This window comes from Hyposmocoma kahamanoa, unplaced genomic scaffold (assembly GCF_003589595.1).
Source record: "Hyposmocoma kahamanoa isolate Upper Pololo Valley unplaced genomic scaffold, ASM358959v1 86, whole genome shotgun sequence".
Classification (NCBI taxonomy): Eukaryota; Metazoa; Arthropoda; class Insecta; order Lepidoptera; family Cosmopterigidae; genus Hyposmocoma; species Hyposmocoma kahamanoa.
Genome location: NW_020654289.1, coordinates 3822512 through 3841099, shown reverse-complemented (window position 1 = coordinate 3841099; position 18588 = coordinate 3822512). Strand labels below are relative to the sequence as shown.

The 18588-nt window shown below is 37.2% G+C and overlaps 1 protein-coding gene across 3 annotated transcripts in view; it reads left to right on the top strand.

Moving 5' to 3' along the window:
• The first annotated feature begins 2240 nt into the window (after positions 1-2240).
• LOC113234682 (acetylcholine receptor subunit alpha-like 1) overlaps positions 2241-18588 on the top strand; it is a 516505-nt gene continuing 500157 nt past the window's right edge. For 2 of the 3 annotated variants that reach the window (XM_026470117.1, XM_026470115.1), the window contains exon 1: positions 2241-2356. The gene's annotated coding sequence lies outside the window, so the exon portion shown is untranslated. The remainder of the gene's footprint in view (positions 2357-18588) is intronic. The other variant, XM_026470116.1, reaches the window with a different exon arrangement.

Sequence of the window (18588 nt, the reverse complement as noted above, 5' to 3'; positions counted from 1 at the left end):
CACTACCATTGCGCCCGTCACCCTGAGACATAAGTTGACAAGTCCCACGTGCCTATAATTTCACCAGCATCCTTAGTTGGCTGTAATGTCAGCTTTATCGTGTTCCGGTTTTGAAGGGCAAGGGTACTGGTGAAATTATAGGCACATGGGACTTGTCAACTTATGTCTCAGGGTGACGGGCGCAATGGTAGTGCCCCTCAGATCTTTTCGAATTTAAAGCTCTGAATGGCACTGTAATTGTTATGGACAGACGTGTAGCTTACCATCAGGTGTACGACTTGTTTGTCTCACCACCTGATGTTATAAAAAAACAGTACGCTGGCTTGTTAAGTCTCATCTGATTTACTGATTCCATATAAATCGATGAACTTATAAACCAACTTAGTCTTTTATGTACCCGCGTCATACTTCATGCCGACTGTCCCCTCACTTCTAACGAGACCCATTTCAAACTTACCCACCACTGAATTACATACCCAAAGCATAACGACATCGAATACGAATGATTTTTCTCACTGCTTACATTTGAATTTTAAACCACATTTGCATTATTTCCCGCTAAAGTTTTAAGCGTGTTCAGAAACAATCAAGTTTGCATTTGTAGAGATACGAGTATTCAGTGACCGCTGAATCTTTCAAATCAGCAAACTAGTCATGCGTGTAAGCCCGGTCATTAACATTGCAGCGCGATATGCTTATTAAGCAAAATAGTCCAGTTATCCTTAATTAAATGTAATTATTATAGGTTAGTGTCTTTGTTCGGCAAGTGGAGACGGCCTTATCGACTGGGCGGCGCCGGTGGTGCGCGCTCGGCCGTATTCGGCTCAGACTCGGCTCTCGTCGTTTGCCTTCGCCGCTGCCGCGCCGTCGACGTTCGCCACTTCACTGGAAATTTAAGGGCTGCGTTAGGGGTTTTCTGACAGGCGCTTTGCGTCTGCAGATCGGCCATGGCACCCAAACGCTATTACATAACACGCCAATATCATACAATACAATAACATGTCGCCTAAACTTTGAACCCTACACCTAACTTTTGGAGACATAGCTCATCATTAAATTATATTATATAAAATAGACGTCACCTAAGATAGAATTTAAGCGCTAACACTCTCGAAATAAGGAGAAAAATTCAAGCTCGTCAAAGCAAGAGCGGCGAGTTCAAAGGAGACTAAAGCACGACCAATTGTCGTCACGATAAAAAGACGAGAGTAGCAATTTTCCTTTGCCGACAACCCTTTGCGAGGCGAGAGGCTCGCGCGCTCTGGCTCCGGGCGCGCGGCGAGGTGGCGCGAGGTGGCGCGGCAGCACATGGCGGCGGCGCGGGGCGGGGGCCGGGCGGGAGCGCGGGGAGGCTGCCCGGGCCGCCCCGCCTCAGTGGCGGCCTGCAGTGGCACCGACGCGCGTGTCGCCTCCGACACTTCCGCCCCGCGCATACCTAGCCGCTCATTTAGCAGCAAGCGCCGCACAGCGTGTGGTGGCGGTGCAGCCTAGCGGGCCGAGCCCCCGGGGCCGATGCTCTACCGAGCCGGGCCCGTCGCCGGCCCTAGTCTCGACCGCCGCGCCTGATCGGCATGTGAAACCGCGCCACGCCGCTTCGCAAAATGATCGTGTGTTCGATTGTTTACGTTAACGGTAGTTGATAACCGACGGGCCGGCGCTGGCATGCTAATGTGAGTATCCGTTTGCTCTAAAATGTGTGAAAAACAAAGTCTGGACAGCCGTGAGTCCTATAGAGCCGCACGACTGTCCTTTGCGTATCGAGCCACATGTAAAATTCACTCCCTCGCCCGAGAAAAAAAACTGCTATAATGCCTCGCATTACACTCGGTCTGAAAGTGAAACATTACGTTTTCCTGCAATGCGACATTGTGCGAACGCGCTCTGACAAAGTTTTCATACATTATTAACGTACGAGTGTCATGTCAGTGGCTCCGCACATCCCTCGGTGGACTGAGACTCGAATATCGTAACGGTCTCCTCGGGCAGCATTAATATGTAAATTAAATTAGTCGTCTTCATACATCGCAAGGCCGTAATGTAACAGTGTTTTGTCGGCGTGAGTAGTTAATGGTGGATATTGTTGACAGTCGGACTGTTCGACGTGGCGATTTGTGGACTTGTCGCGCACGTGAGGTCGCGGCGGCAGTGCACGCGGGTGAGACGCGCGTGGGACTGAGAGCGGGTGCGGACGCGGGCGCGGAAGCAGACGCGGGAGCGAGCGCGGCGGCGGCGGCGGGCAGGGCTCGGTGCGCGCGCGGCGGCCGGCTGGCGCCATGCGGCGGTAGCGCGGCGGCGCGGCCGAGCGGCGGGCGAGCACTCGTGCGCTCTCGGCTATGTGCCCCCTTTGCGCTACATTGTAAGTACTATTAGCTTTAGTCGTAGCCATATTGTAGCATTTTCCATCTCATACTGATACAAAAATTATTGTTTTAATATCGTAAAAAAATCATCACCGGGATACGTAACATTATGTTTTTTTCACAGTAGGTCTCTAGTAGAGAGAGGATAAATATATATCTAATAGAGTCATACGTTTAGTCTACGTACGTGCATTTGAACCGCTATAAGTGGCACCAATCCCGGAATAAAACAAGTTAAGGTTTACGCAAAGTTATAATGTACATTTGAAAGCTTTTTGACGCTCCAATACTTAAAAGTATAGATATTTAATAAATTTTAAGCTACAGGCAAAAATCAAACCATTTTTAAAAATCTCCTTCAATAATAACAAATGCATATTTGCCATATCCAGCACATATTTGTTAAAAATGACGTAGAAAATCAATATTGTTTCGAAATCTAAGAAATTATGGTCTATTATAATAGTAGTACATTATTGATGAAAATAATAATTGAAAGCCTAACAGTTTTGTGAAATCCACAGAAACTAATTACATATCAAAATTTTTCGACTGGTGTACTTTACATATATTTTTTAATATTTACAACTTCTTAAAAAATCCACAATATATTGGGTCATTTTTAAGTGAGTTTTCTCTACCCAATTTCGGTGTATTTTTTTTGTTATTCAAGTATTCGAGCATATTATCGTTAAATATTAAATAATATTTCGGAATATCACACTGAAATATTAAATAATACTTCATGATAATATTCTCGAATATTCAAATAATAAAAATTGCCACTGAAATCAGGTAGAGAACACTGACCTGAAAATGATATCAATATAATAATATGATTTTTTTTTTTCCTTAAGAAAATAATATTTTTTCCTTAAGTAAATAATATTCTAAATTAAACCCACCGTTATTCTAGTAAGCTCACATTAACCGATTTTAATTTCTTATACCCGATCATGTTACGGTATAGAAAACCTTTATAAATTATCAATTTTATTTATTTACCTGCATTGTATCGTAATATATTGCTGCTAATTATAGTAACTTTAGTAGAATATTTTTCCATTTCCTATCAAATGACGTGGCGAAAATATCATAAAAAACTATTTAACTTTTTTAGAAAAAAAAACTTAAAACTCCGCTAAAATGGATTAAAACGGAGTAAAGACTATTAACGTGTAAATATACATATTTTGATTTTCATAGGTATTATCTAAACGATTATAACTTATCAATTACGGGTTTCTTGGACTTTATCTGTTATGAACTGTGTAAAAGCTTTATTAGGAGTTAATTACCCAAATCAAATTTGACAATCAACAGCGAAACGTCAAATCTGTGAATTTACGAGACACACACACAGACACACACACACACATTGGAAAATGGTTGTAAATCAGATTACAAGATTTGTTTACAAAGGTGCTTTGAAATCTTATTAAATAGAGAGTTTGTAATTTATTTAATTAATTATTCTAATATCCTTTCGGAGAATTGATTTAGTCAAAATGTTTAAATATTTCAAAAACCATATGTGGCGTAGGTAAGTTGGATAATTATATTCCTTGGAAAATTAAAAATATGGTAATTAGATTATTAATTTTTGCAATTGTAGTTCCGAAGGTGGTGGTTTCCATTAATATTAGACGTAACTGGTTGATGGCTTATTCCGTCTCAGTCAGCCGTGACCATGTGACCTGTAAAGAGTTCGAAACGATTTTTGTTCAAAAAAATTCGGTTTAGATCCCAGTAAATACTTTCATATCGAGTTACGAAAAACTTTTATTATTTTAATACTCGATAGAGCTGAGGCCTAACTGTCGTACTGAAAATTTTCTGTTTTAATCTGTAAAGTGTATTAATAGTTTTTGTAACTGTTATTCATGCTGACTGTCAAGTAAAGAGGTAAGAGATCATTAAGTGAAGCGAAGTATTGTTTTAAATAAAATGTATTTTTAATGACATTGCTTAAGCAGTTATCGTACATAAATGTTAAATGACACACGTAAAGACATTAAACTTTCAAAGTCAAACTTAATTAATTTTTATTGCATATGTATACAAATTACACTTGAAATCGTTATTGATAATAATAATATTTTGTTCAGTGAAAAATGCACATTATTACAAAGCTAAGCTAAAGAAACATAAGTACTATAATAGGCTGCTGAATGTACTCTTCAATTTAATGAAGTCACTACAGTCAAACTAGGAAATCCTGTATCTCAACATGTAGTGCCTGTCTCCTTGGTAAAAGCAATGTACAGGCCATTTGCAGAAGGAAAATGATCAACATTTGAAATGTGATTTTACATTCTTCATTTTAAAAGATTAAATAACTAATTTCGGAAAAGAAAAGAAAAAACATTGTTTGTGTATTTGCGTGTATGTGTATGAGTAAATGTGAGTGTGTGGGTGTGTGTGTGTGAATTGTGTGGCGGGTGAATCCATTGGGTTCCACCCCTATGTTGTGGATATTCCAAAGATTCGCACAAAGCGTTACGCTTCCACATTTGTATGGCGAACGTCTATGGAGTGGAATTCCCTTGATGTTATAACTTGTTCCCTGAACGCTATAACTTGAGTCTTTTCAAGGCGATTCTCCATCGTCGATCTCATCGTCACCGTCCATCAGGTGAGATGGAGGTCAAATGCGCATTTATGTATTATTAAAAAAAAAATACGCTCTTAGTTTGAGTAATTTTTATATGAACTGATGTGAAATAACTACCAATTGCGAAAAACTCTACTGCGAAGAAAGAGCAAGAAATTCTTGAGTTTGCATTTTGTAAATATACATTTAAGTACATTATCATTTTCAAAAATCCTATGTCGACACTACCTGCAAGAGCCAAACGGGCCACTACCACAGATTTTTACCGCAGAAGCTGTATGACGCTTAATATAAAGTCAGTGGTTTCCTATAGTTGTAAATCTCGTCGATGGCAAATTTTGAATATCAAACAAAAAGCGTATTAATTGCCTCTATGTGATTTTGTGAAGACGACTGTCTAGAACAGTTAATTTATTTTTATTCCTCGTTTTAGTGTTACGTCTGCCATTAATTTTTTCGTAGAATAATATTATTCTAAACAAAAATAACGTTTTCATAAAAGTGCTGTGACTCTTGTGTAAGAACTTCTCTCTAAGAAACTCTGAAGCCAAATTGTAAATTACCCTAACCGCACGTTTCTGCAGGACAAAGATTTTATTAATATCGGCCATACATATAAGGAAAGTGACCAAAATAACTTTAAAACATATAAACAAACTTTGAAAACGCATTTTTATCCGTCTTCATTTCAACCGGAAAATATAACACTAAAACGCAGCAATAGCTCTCCAGAAAATATATTCGTTGGCTCGACGCTACCGGAGCTATATCTATGCTAATACAAGTCTGCATATACGTACCTATTCGAATTCTTAGTACAACGTGCGTCACTGGTTTTGTCGCCAAGTATTTGGACTATGAGATAACCGAACTAGCACTTAAATATTTCATACGAATATCTTACAGAACTGTGTTAGGAATATTACTTAAGATAATAATAATTTTTAAATTATTTATGTCTTTATTTAATTGTTCTTTGAAATTCGATATTTTGTTATAAACTTACGACTTTTTGCCGTACCGCCATGTGATTTCCCACATAGAAAAAATCGTTAAAAACAAAAACAAACATCTTTAACAAGCACAAACGAACTAACGGACATTACAAATTTCTCTATTCGTAAGGTTCGTTTCGTGGCTTAGTTGGCATAGCATCTGCCACGGTTTGCAAAAGACGTTGGTTCGAATCCAGCCGTCAAAGGAATTTTTACTTAGTGTTCGATCTCTATGTTAATAATTAGAAAAATATAAAGTTTAAGAATATTACATTCATCCCCATTTATCGCATTTATTTATCATTTATTGTTTCATTCATAGATTGATCTACATCCATATACTTCTAACGTCAATTTGTCAAAATCGACATAGACTAAAATAAAAACTAATCATCTCAACTTTTTCATGATATCACCCGTCGCTTGATAATGAATAAGTCGTGATACGTCCTACTGATAAGCTGTTGCATTGCCACGGAGAACTTTCGCACAGATCGGATGGGAACGGTCACTATGCCCGTCACCCTCTGACATAAAGTTGGCTAGTTCTATCTGCCTGTAATTTCACTAGGAACCTTGCCCTTCAAAGTCGGAACGCCGTAATGCGCCATTACTGCTTGGCGGTAGAAATAGGCATAGTGACTTACTATGCAAAGTACTTCCCAGGACGAACTCTCTCACAAGAAGTTCTACTTTTATAGAATTTAAAGTCTTCTAACTTGAAGTCATGTGCTTGATCAGTCGGTATTCACAAAGCGTATACAGTAAGAACGTTTACACATGGTGACTTTTAACAGTGATGCAAATGCGATCCAGTACCGATGCTAATCGTCTACCTTTAGGCTCATTTCACACTGGCGCAGAGCCGAAGCGTCGCGACGCGTCATGTTTTTCGCCTATAGCATAATACAAACATAATGCGTCGAGCGATACAAACGCGCGATTGCATCGCTACACTTGTGTTTTATAAGTGATTACATCGATTGCATATGTGTGGGTGCGTCATTATTATTATTATTAATCGCGCGTTTGTATCGATGCAGTCGCGAGTTTGCATCGACGCAATCGCCTATAAATGGCTGTGTGTAACCATTCTTGCTGACCACAATTTATCCTCTGTTTAACCAGTCAAAGTAGTCGAGGTTCGGGTTTTAGCCTAACTCAAACTCTTCGTTATGGTCTTAATTTTTTGACATTATGCTTCGAAAGGAAAAGGTTAGTGCATGTTTTCCGACTGGTCATGACGACCAAACACACATATAGACCAAACAAATACTTATAGCAAGTATAAAGCAATGTCTAGTTCAATTCCGCTAGTTATGAAATATAATGTGGATATCAATAAAATATGGTCACGTCCCTATCTGTAGATTGTCAACTTTTTGCTTTTCGTAGAATTTTTAGCTTTAAATGGCTAGTAATAATAAAACCTTACTGGATTTAAATAACTTCCAATTTTTTTACCAAAATTTTTTTACTATTGTCTAATGTCGTTTGATAATTAATATAAAATCAAAATTGTGTCATTTTAGTCACCATCATCATCATCAGGTAGCCTCTACTCCACCCGTCTTCGGATATAGACCTCCTCCTATGTCTCTTCATTTACGTAGCTCCTATGTCACATGCATCCAGTTGCGGCACGCGAAAATTTTAATGTCATCCACCCAACGAACGGCGGACGACCTCTCGGAAATTTTGACACGATTTTGCGTACAACGTCCCCGACTTTAGTTACTCTAATACGATCATACGGTATGTGATCGAGCAATGTTATTTCTAACATTGCTCTTTCCATTGCCGCCTATACGATTCGTAACTTCTCTGCGGACTTCTTCGTCAGAGTCGTTGTTTCCATGCCCTAGTTGGGAATAATGGCAGGACAGTTTTTATCTTAGTACTAAGTATTATTAGTATTGTAAATGGCGACACCGGTTTTGATACTAATGTCGCCTGATATCGTTTCCACCATTGACTTACAATTATATGGACGTCAGGTCCGCGCTAAAAAGTGTCCGCACTTGTAAGGCGCTAAAATCGTATACAGAGCGCCAAACTCCGCTTTAGTCTTCATTTGTTCGACTGACAGCGCGATACTGCGATGACATTACAATTTAAATTTCGAATAGGTTGACTTGGGACATTTTTTTCGTGGTTTTTGTATTAGACCCGTCGTCCATTTATTTGTAAGTCAATGGTTTCCACTCTTTTTTTTTTCAAATGGACAGCAAATCTTATGAAGTCTTAATAACGTTTCTCACAAATTGAAGGTTACCCCTTTCCGTAATGGTTATGTTTTACGTCTATGTTAACCTTTAAAAGACACACAGAAACCGGCTTATGACAAAAAAACCCTTTAAACTTATGAGACGAAAATATCAAAAGTTCAAATTACAAATCGTAACAGTTGACGTAAACAAAAAAAACGCGACATCGTGTCATTGTTTACAGAAGCAATAACACAGCGAGTCGCAGTTTTGTTGACTTGTTTACGTGTTTTATGTAAACAGAATTGCGAGTAATGAGGTTTCAAACATTTTTTACTTCTGTCTGGGGACCGGTTGTTTGTTGAAAGGTATTTGATTGATTGGAAAGAAACAAAAGTTAAATTATTTTGTAAATTTATTTTACGTCCCTTTAAAGATCTTTCGGAAATTTCAGTTTCACGAAATAAAAAAAATATAATAGTCAAATAAAACTGTCCAATACAGCTATGATTAAGGTACAAAGGGCTATAAATCACTGATATCCTGCCGTATCACGTAATGATTAAAATGTCACAACATTAATAACAAATCCGTGTGTGTAAAAATCCAATAAAAAAATATCACAATTACATACTTCACAAAAATTAAACAATAAGCCTGCATCCACAAGATCCATTTTAATACCGATCTGGTGAAAGACAACATGAGAGCTCGCTCTTTGAAAGCAGTGACTGAGTCTGTAGCTTTAACCATTCTACTTCTTGAGCCTTCTCATCACAACGTAGACGCGTCGGATACCTGGCTAGATCTTATACTTGCCTCCTCTATTGATCACGTGGGCAAGGCTGAACAATTTTTGGCACCAGGTTTTTGACGACATGACCTCGTTTACTTGAGCTACAAAATTAAACCACTTAATGCTCAGCCTGTTACGATTCAAGTACGTAGTTTCGCGAGACTTGACATGGACGTGTTAAAAGAGGACGCGCGAGCTTTTGATTGGGGCCCTACGTTGTCAGTATCAACAGTCGATGAGGCGTGTTTTCACTACACTCCGCAGTTCTGAAAATTTTTTACACTCACGCGCCAATTCGACCTGTGAAACTAAAGCCTAAATCCTGCACCGTGGATAACTCGAGAAGTCCGTATTGCAATGACAAGACGAGATCGTGCATTTAGAAAATACAAGCGCGACCGATGTGAAGAAAATTGGCGTTTTAAATCTGCAAGAAATAGGTGTAATCAAATGGTAAGAGCAGCCAAACGTAAACATATTTATGAAAATATTTTACATTCTTTCCCCGTTAACACGTTCTTCAAATTTTAATGGGACTATTGCTAAGTTACTCGCTTTCCAACAAGTAAAGAATCATCAAAATCGGTTCACAAATATCGAAGTAATTGTGTAAAAAAAAAAACAGTCGATTTGAAACCTTCTCTTTTTTAAGTCGTTTAAAAATAATTACACCTGTTCCCTTAAAAACCCCCTATCTGTTCATTAAAAACACTTATACGCGCAATTAAAATTATTTATTCTACGATTGTTACGGTATAAATAGAAAACATCATCTAGTAAAAACAAACAGAGCCTTCAGACAAAAGTATCGCAATAAAAATAACGAGAAAAATCGTGATTTTTTTTAAAACCACAAGGGAAAATATAGGAATGTAATAGCGAGGCGAATCATGCAGTTATTGATGCTCAATGTACCGAACGTGGATTGCACTCTACTGCCTTTTGATTTAGACTGAATATTGGAAATCATTGCAGAATTCATCTCTTAAAATTTTTCAGTAAATTATTTTTACACAAATAAAAGATGTTTTTGTACATTTAAAAAAACAAGTGGGTAGTTTCACAACACACTCGTGTTCATATTTTAATACATGAATCACTTTTGTATTTTTTGTAGATTGGACAGTCATTTTTTCTGTGACATTGACCTAAAAATAATAAAGTCAAATAAGCATGAAAGTGAATTTTACGGGACGTCGTTTCAAAGTCAAGTAAACTTTATTTCATAGATACGCAAATTACACTTGAAATCGTTACATTGATTGCACTGTAGTACTTATTCGTAAGGCAGATTCCTTCTATGTAAATAAACATTTATTATCCGACTTCAAAACGAAGGAGGAGGTTCTCAATTCGACTGTATGTTTTTTTAATATTTATGTTACGCGATAAATCCGGTATTTGTGAACCGATTTTCATGATTCTTTTTTTGTCCCGTTTCATTTTGAAAAAAAAACGCACCTCTAAGGGTGGATGTTCACGCATGAAGATTCATTTTTATAAATAGCGCCTAAATTTTATTATAAGGAGCAATTATTTTAATGGTTGATTTCGCTATTCTCCAATTCAAGGCGTTTTTCTCTCTCAATATACTTTGAGTAGTGAGAACCGATTTTTATTATCTCCTGTGTCAAGTCCTGTATAGTGGCGAATTAAGGGATATTTCAAATAGATGTAATTCCACGTACTTTTGAAGTCTTTTTTTATTTTAGTTTTATTCTCTGCACAAATACACAAAATGTGCGTAATAAAAAAACCGACCTCAAAAGTACGTGGAATTACATATAATTACGAAGTTTTATTGAAATTGGTTACCAGAAAGTGCGCAAAACCGGATTCATCCCCTAGTTCGCCACTATACGCGACTTGACAAAGAAGATAATAAAAATCGGTTCTCACTACCCAAAGTATATTCAAAAAAAAGAAAACTTTTTTTTACCGATTATCTCCTATATCAAGTCCTGTATAGTGGCGGGCTAGGGGATATTTCAATAAAACTTGGCAAATAGACGTAATTCCACGTACTTTTGAGGTCGGTTTTTTTAGTACTCTGTACTGAGATTATAAGCTTACTATTTACAATATTTATTTCAAATATGATAGTTCCAGATAACCTTTAGTAATAGCAGACCTCCTTTTCAAAGAGGCAAGTAATACCACCTTACCGTATAAACTGTATTCCGGTTTTGATGAGTAAGGGTGCTAATGAAATGTCAGTCACAACAGGGGACTTGTCACAGTCAAATCAAAGTCAAATAATCGTTTATTCAACATGTAAAGATTTTACACTTGAAAACGTCATTTTAGCTACTGCTCGTTCACTGTGCCGACTTCCCTTAGAAGAACGAGCAGACTCTGGGGATTGCTCTTTTAAATAAACTTAAATGCTATAGGATACATTTAGAATCATATTTGTGTGGAATCTAGACTCCTATTGTTTTTCCATAAATCTTTATCTAACACGTAATCTGTAATTTTGTAATGTGACTTTTCAATTAGAACACTTTTAATGTAAGTTTTAAACTTAGGAAATGGTAATCTTAATATATGCTCCGGAATCTTATTGTAAAAACGTGTACAGTTCCTTATAAAAGAGTCTCTTACCTTAGTTGTGGTCACGGACTAGTGTTTGAAAAAACAAAAATATACGCGATTTAAATCCGGAAAAATAGTTTCATTTCCTAGGTTTAATAATCGCGAAAACCTAAGAACTCGATATGAAAGTATTTGTAGCATGGTACTAAAAGTGTACAATTAGCTACGGAGTCTTATTCTTAACGTAATATCGTTGCATTGGCAGCTTTAAGTTAAAGTTAAAGAGGCATGTTGTAGTGTGGCAAGATCAATACATGATGTAGTTGTATCAATACAGTACTTTTTTTCATTAGTTTTTAAAGTGGAGTCTTTTGTTATGTATAAAAAAATATAAATACAAAAATATTTATTTCTCCTCACCAAGCTAAAGGACGCATATTAACTATAAGGTACTTATATTAGTTAGTTAATTTGTGGGAGACTAGAGCCTGAACTAGGTCTAGCCTATATGACAGGTCTCCAGGCACCCAACCCGCGTGTAATACAACACATCAAGTGGATAATGGTTAAGAGTTACAGAATGTAAAAGACAAGTACGTGACAAGTTGTGAGGTCCGCTGGTTCGTTCCGTGGCTTAGTTGGCATAGCGTCTGCCACGGTTTGCTAGACTTTGGAGCGAATCCAGCCGAATCGACGGAATTTTTTTCTCGGGGAATCTTTGTATTATCTTTTTCTTTCTTTGTATGTCATGGTTTTATAACATCTAGTGACGAAACGACCAAGTCGTGCGCCAGACGTGTAGCCTGTCCATGACAGTTACAGTGCCACTCAGAGCTTAAAATTGCAAAGATCTGAGGGGCACTACTACTGCGCCCGTCATCCTGAGACATAAGTTGACAAGTCTCATGTGCCCGTAATTTCACCAGCACCCATACCTTCAAAACCGGAACACAGTAATGCTGGCATTGCTACTCTGGACGAACTCTTTCACAACGAGCTCCACTGCTACTAAATCATCCTTAAACATCTTGACATTCAGTAAATTTAAATACAATCTTTACACAGCTGAACACTTACTAGTTACTTCTAAATTCTGTTACATTAAATATTATATTATATTAACCTTAGAGCCAAGTCCAAACTCATGGTACCACGATTTCGTTAAACCATGACAAATTCTGCGCGTGTGTGTCTGTGTATGCACTCGCGCGTGTGCTTTGTGTTGATTTTGTTAGGTAAGTAAAATTTAGAAATTGGTTGGTAGCTTCGATATCCTCATAATTCAGCTTTTGAAGATAATTAGTAACTTTCTTTTTGCCCTCAAATTTGCTGGATTTATATACTAGTATTTTCTTGGTTGTTTGTATGTCTGGATTGTAAAAGAGATAGTTCATAAGGTAAAATAATGTGTTGTTTTATAATGAAAAAACAACAATAATAATAATAAATAAACATCGTTAATTCAATTTAATAATCAGAAAGCTTAATACAAAGCCTTATTAAAATGACGTGAGTTTAGAATAAAATCTAATTAAAACAACATAAATTAATTTGAATAAAATAATGACATGCTTGTGATTAGGAATTAAAATTAAGATTTGACATTTAGAAACACAATTTAATTATTTAATTTCTTTCAGTCTCTCTACCCAGTATTATTCCACATGGATTTTGCTTTACTTGTGTTTGATTTTAGAAATATAACAGCTCTTAGATCTTTGGCGATATGAACTGTCCTCCTCAATTTTTTTTCCCGGTTGGTCCTTTTGGTACAAGGGTTGTTCAGATTTACCACGGCTTGTTACATATTAGCGATATCGCACTGTCCTACCATGAACTTTATTTTATCAAGAATCGTTATTCCGCACATCCATTGAAGCATTATTATCATAATTTGTATCCCATTATATTGGCAACACGTATTGCAACAAGACTTTATTTAGTATTATGTGCTATAATATTATATTTTACACATTATACGACTTTGAGTGAATTTGAAGTTTAAACACAGTATACATCTTCGTGCCTCTACGTGGGTATCTAAGCCCTCCCGGGATACGGTATTCCTTGAAAATATGTCCGATAATCAACCAAATTGTAATGATGAGTAAGTGTACCCTCAAGTATAGGACGTGACGTTAATGGGGCAACTATTTTATGAAAAATCTTATCTTAAAACTTTTCTAAATTTGTGGCACGCCATAATATCTCTACGTAACATACTCAATAGAGCATTGGGATCTTTAATGAAAGAAAAATCATCAACATGTTCAAATGTTGTTGTGTGTACTTGGTATTAATATTCGAATTATGTAAAATATTGTAAAGAAGGGTCATAACCTTAAACGTATTCAGTTCCCAACTCCCGTGAGGGACTACGGTCTTTTCTTAGACGTGATCTGTGCCCAGCTGTGGGGTTTTAAGTAAATGACTAATTATTTATCATTCCGCAACTCATTTTTAAGTAATTTGTTGTTATAAACATTATATATAGTATTTTAATACCATAATGAGAACAACGCAAATGCAACAAAGCAACAGAACAACGAAAGCAATGAACAAAACTCTCATAGTAACGAAAGTGCTATTTTAAAATGTAATAAACGAGGGAACCAACTATCAATAATGTTCAGCCATAAAGATATTTTCCTACACCTCTCCAGAAGGTCAACAATATTTTTGATTGCCTCCTCAATAGAGTTATTGTGGTCGTAAAGGTGTTATTCTATCCATTTAATGTATCGTAGCTGAGTCGTAGCATCGCTACGGATGCTACGACGTATTTGAAGTGCTACGAAAATATTCCACTAAAACTTGACTTAAACATTAAGTATTTTTTACGACGGTCTCGTCAGTTTGTCTCTAATGGGGTAGGTAGCTATTACGGATCCTCACATGTATCCTTGTATTAATCTTAAATGTTTTGATAATTCCGATAACTGCAATGAACACATTTAGTCGTAGTATAGAGCTCCTTGTGAAAGAGTTCGTCCAGGGAAGTACTGCCACCTTACCTATTTCTGCCGCCAAGGGTAATGGGAGCATTACTGCGTTCCGGTTTTGAAGGGTAAGGGTGCTGGTGAAGTTACAGGCACATGGGTCTTTTCAACTTATGTCTCAGAGTGATGGGTACAGAGGCAGTGCACCTCAGATCTTTACGATTTAAAGAGTGTAGAGTTATATCACAATTGTCACAATGTACGTGTGTATATCACAGTTTAATTTGCGATATTATTCAAAAGTTTAGCTATTTAGAACGTGTCTGCTATGGTGCGAAAACTTTTTAGTCTGATGTTCAGGGTTTACTAGATTCAGGCATCATTCTCTGCACAACATTCATTGATTTGTTAAATTACTCGAATATGTTTATTTACTCTATTTGTGGATGTAATGCCAATTTCATTTCTACTAAAGCAGTGTGGGAGAACCAGTTTTTAGCAACCAATACAACAATCAGTAACAGTAGAGCTTCTTCGAATATGTTGTATGCCCGTAAAAATATACATAACTTCGTTAAGAAAGAAGATATCCATAATATTAACCATAGAACTAAGTCCAAACTCATGGTATCACGCTATCGTTTAACTAAGGTAAACGATTCTTTTATGGGGAACTGTATACGTTTTTACAATAAGATTCCGGAGCTTATATTAAGATTTTCATTGCCTAAGTTTAAAACTTACATTAAAAGTATTTTAATTGAAAAGTCATATTACAAAATTGTAGACTACGTGTTAGATAAAGATGCATGGAAAAACAACGTGAGTCTAGATTCCACACAAATATGATTCAAAATATATTCTATAGCGTTTAGATTTATTTGAACGGAGCAATCCCCAGAGTTGCAGTAGATGCTTAAATTAAATATTGTGTATAGTGAGAATACACTTTTGAATACATGTATTCAAAAGTGTATTCTCAAAAAGCAACCCTAAGAGGTTCTTGCTCATTCTTCAGGGGAATCTGTCTTACGACTGCGCAGTAGAGTTTAATCACTATGACGATTTCAAGCGTAATTTTCTTCATAATTATCATCAATTTATTTATTTTAGTTTTTATTCAATCAAATTCAAGTTACGGAACAAACAAATTGTGCACCGTTAAGCAGCTTCTACTCCATCCATCTTCGGATATAGGCCTTGTCCATATCTCTCCATTTGCGTCGCTCACGTGTCACATGCATCCAGTTGCGGCCCGCGAACCTTTTAGTCTCATCCACGTAACGAAGTGGCGGACGAGATCTGCCGCTCATGTTAGCCCATGATCCTCCATGTCCACCGATCTGGATCCATCCTTGCTACTATGCTGCTATGTGTCCTGCCCATTTCCATTTCATCGTCTCAATTTTGCGTACAACGTCCCCGACTTTAGTTATTCGTCGAATACGCTCATCGATCGAGCAGTGTTATTCCTAACATTGCTCTTTCCATTGCCTTCTGTGTGATTCGTAAGTTCTATGCGGAGTTCTTCGTCAGAGTCGTTGTTTCCATGCCATAGGTGAATACTAGCAGGACACACTGGTTGATGACCTTAGTCTTTAACCACTGCATTTGCATCGCAATATTTGCTGGTTGGCCCCAAAAGCTGACCAAGCTTGTGCTATGCGCCTATATACCTCCGCCGTTTGGTTTAGTAGACTCAAAGTAACTTTCTGTCCTAGATAAATGTGGTAGTCAACAACATCAATGTCAGTAATTTGCTTACCTATGAAATAAAGATTACTTGACTTGAACTTTGACTTCCATCTGTAATAGTAGCGGATTTGTAGAGGGACCTTTGCACTTGATGTGCCACCGATTGCTCGTTGCCACGCGCATCTTGCTTTTGCAACCATTTTCGTGTCGGCACAGTATCAAACTCATAAATTTGGCAGCATTGTGCCGAGCCGAAATCTTTTCAATGCTTTATTTGTTGTAACCTTCGTTTTCTTGTTTTACGTAATTCTGTGACGTAACGTGCTGTATAAATGCTTTATCTATTTAGTCGCTGAAATACAGTTCTATATCTCCCCGCTTTGGTGGATAATGGATCTTAAACGTCAAGTCAATAAAAGCACTTCTAACAGCTTCAAAAAAAACAAAATCACATAATTATACCAAAAGCCGAATGAGTAAGGGGCGAGGGCCGGTCCCCAGATTTAATAAATATTCAAATAAAGGGCCAATGGTCGGAAGGCGTACCATGAAGAACACGCTTATATCCTGTCAGAAAATTTTATGGCTCACATAAAAACCAGTAAATAAGAGAGGGTGACGCCGAGATATTGACTATTCGTGGCACACATTACTTTTGTATAAGGACTGGTAAAGAATTGGGTGTGTAAAAGAAGTTTTTTGATGTTAGGGATGCGAGGTTTTTAAGAGAATTCGGTCTTTAACACCCGGATTAAGCGAGCGAGATAAGAAATAGAAGGAGCAATGCTAGTTAATGGTTAATGCAAGACCTGTACACAAAAAAAACTATTTTCTTTTGTAATTAAAATTATTTTTTTATGTACCATTTAAACACACAGTTCTTTTTTCGTAGTTTTACATAAACTCACAAAAGGGTCCAACAATAGTAAAAAACAAAAGAACAAAGACAAAAACAGTTCACATTGAACAACTTCTTTCCTTAGATTTTTTTGTTGATATTGTTCAATGTCATGACATTTATTCCTCTAAGTAATATGCTATAGATTAATGATTAGTCATCACCATTGTCTTCATTGATCATACGTCTCACCGCTGGGCATAGGTTTCCTCTAAGAATAGGATGTAGGCAATAGTTCGCCACAATAGCCCATGCGTTCAAAGTGAGAGCTCCATTTTTAAACAAGATCATTATTCTCTCATGAATGATCACTAATGATATTTTTCCTCAATGAAAGCAACTTACATAGAAATTCAAGTCTTAGGCACATACCGCCATAGGGTTTCGAACCGTCCACCTCTCAATTGAAAATGAATTCGAAAATCGTTCTTCCATTATGCTTTTTTTTCTAAATGAATATAATTTCTAAATTAATTTTTAACTTTTCGTAGCAGTAGAGCTCCTTGCCTATTTCTGCCGCCAAGCTGTACAGTGAGCAATTACTGCGTTCTGGTTTTGACGGGTTAGGGTGCTGGTGAAATTACATGGGATTTATTAACTTAAGTTTCAGGGTGATAAGTCCAGTTTCAGGGTGATAAGTCCAGTTTCAGTACCCATCGATCTTTGCGATTTAAAGTTCTAAGTTGCACTGCAACTGCTACGGATAGGCATGTCGTCTACCACCAGGCGTTTGATTTCTTCGTCCATTCACTTGATATCATAAAAAAAACATAAAATTCCAGCAAGCCTTCACAAAAATAACTTGCTGTTTAAACATAGTCTATGTTATCTAGCGGTATCAACGATTGATCGACTTCGACATATTACAAATTAATACCGGATAAGTCGTTATCCGGTCAGGATGCAAGGAAATTAAGTGGATACCGAGTCGTACCCGGCGACGGGGGGCTGCGCCTCAATACCGGTCGAAACCGGTTATACCCAGATTGAGGCGTATCGATTGGCTCATTGCACTCAATTAAACGTACATTGATTTCGAAGCTTTGTTCGGGGGTGTTCGTTGGATTGATTGCATCGATTAACTACATTGTCAAGTTAGATATAAACGACACTTTTTCACGCCCGAGTCTAGGAAGGCATGATAAATTTGCAACATCGGTTATATTTGTTTGGGACATCGAACTTTTCGAAATTTGCAGAACTAAATAGTTCCTTTGTAACTAAATGTACTGTTATATTTATTTTATTATCAGTAATAATAATAATAATAATAACAACGCACACACTTATAGCCCCGTACTAGGGAAACCCTGTATCGTCGGCGCCATGAACACACACATAGATAAGTACAAAACACACTCAAACTCAAGCGAGAAAGAAATGTAGGGCACACAATATTTCTCATGGTCCAGGAATCGAACCCGATAAATGAGCGTGGAAGAGCAGCATGGTAATCGCTCGGCCACGGAAGCAGTTTATTAAATATCATGAAGTTTTTACTACCATTGCAATTACAATCACAATCACACTCACAGTTTTTCAATTCAAC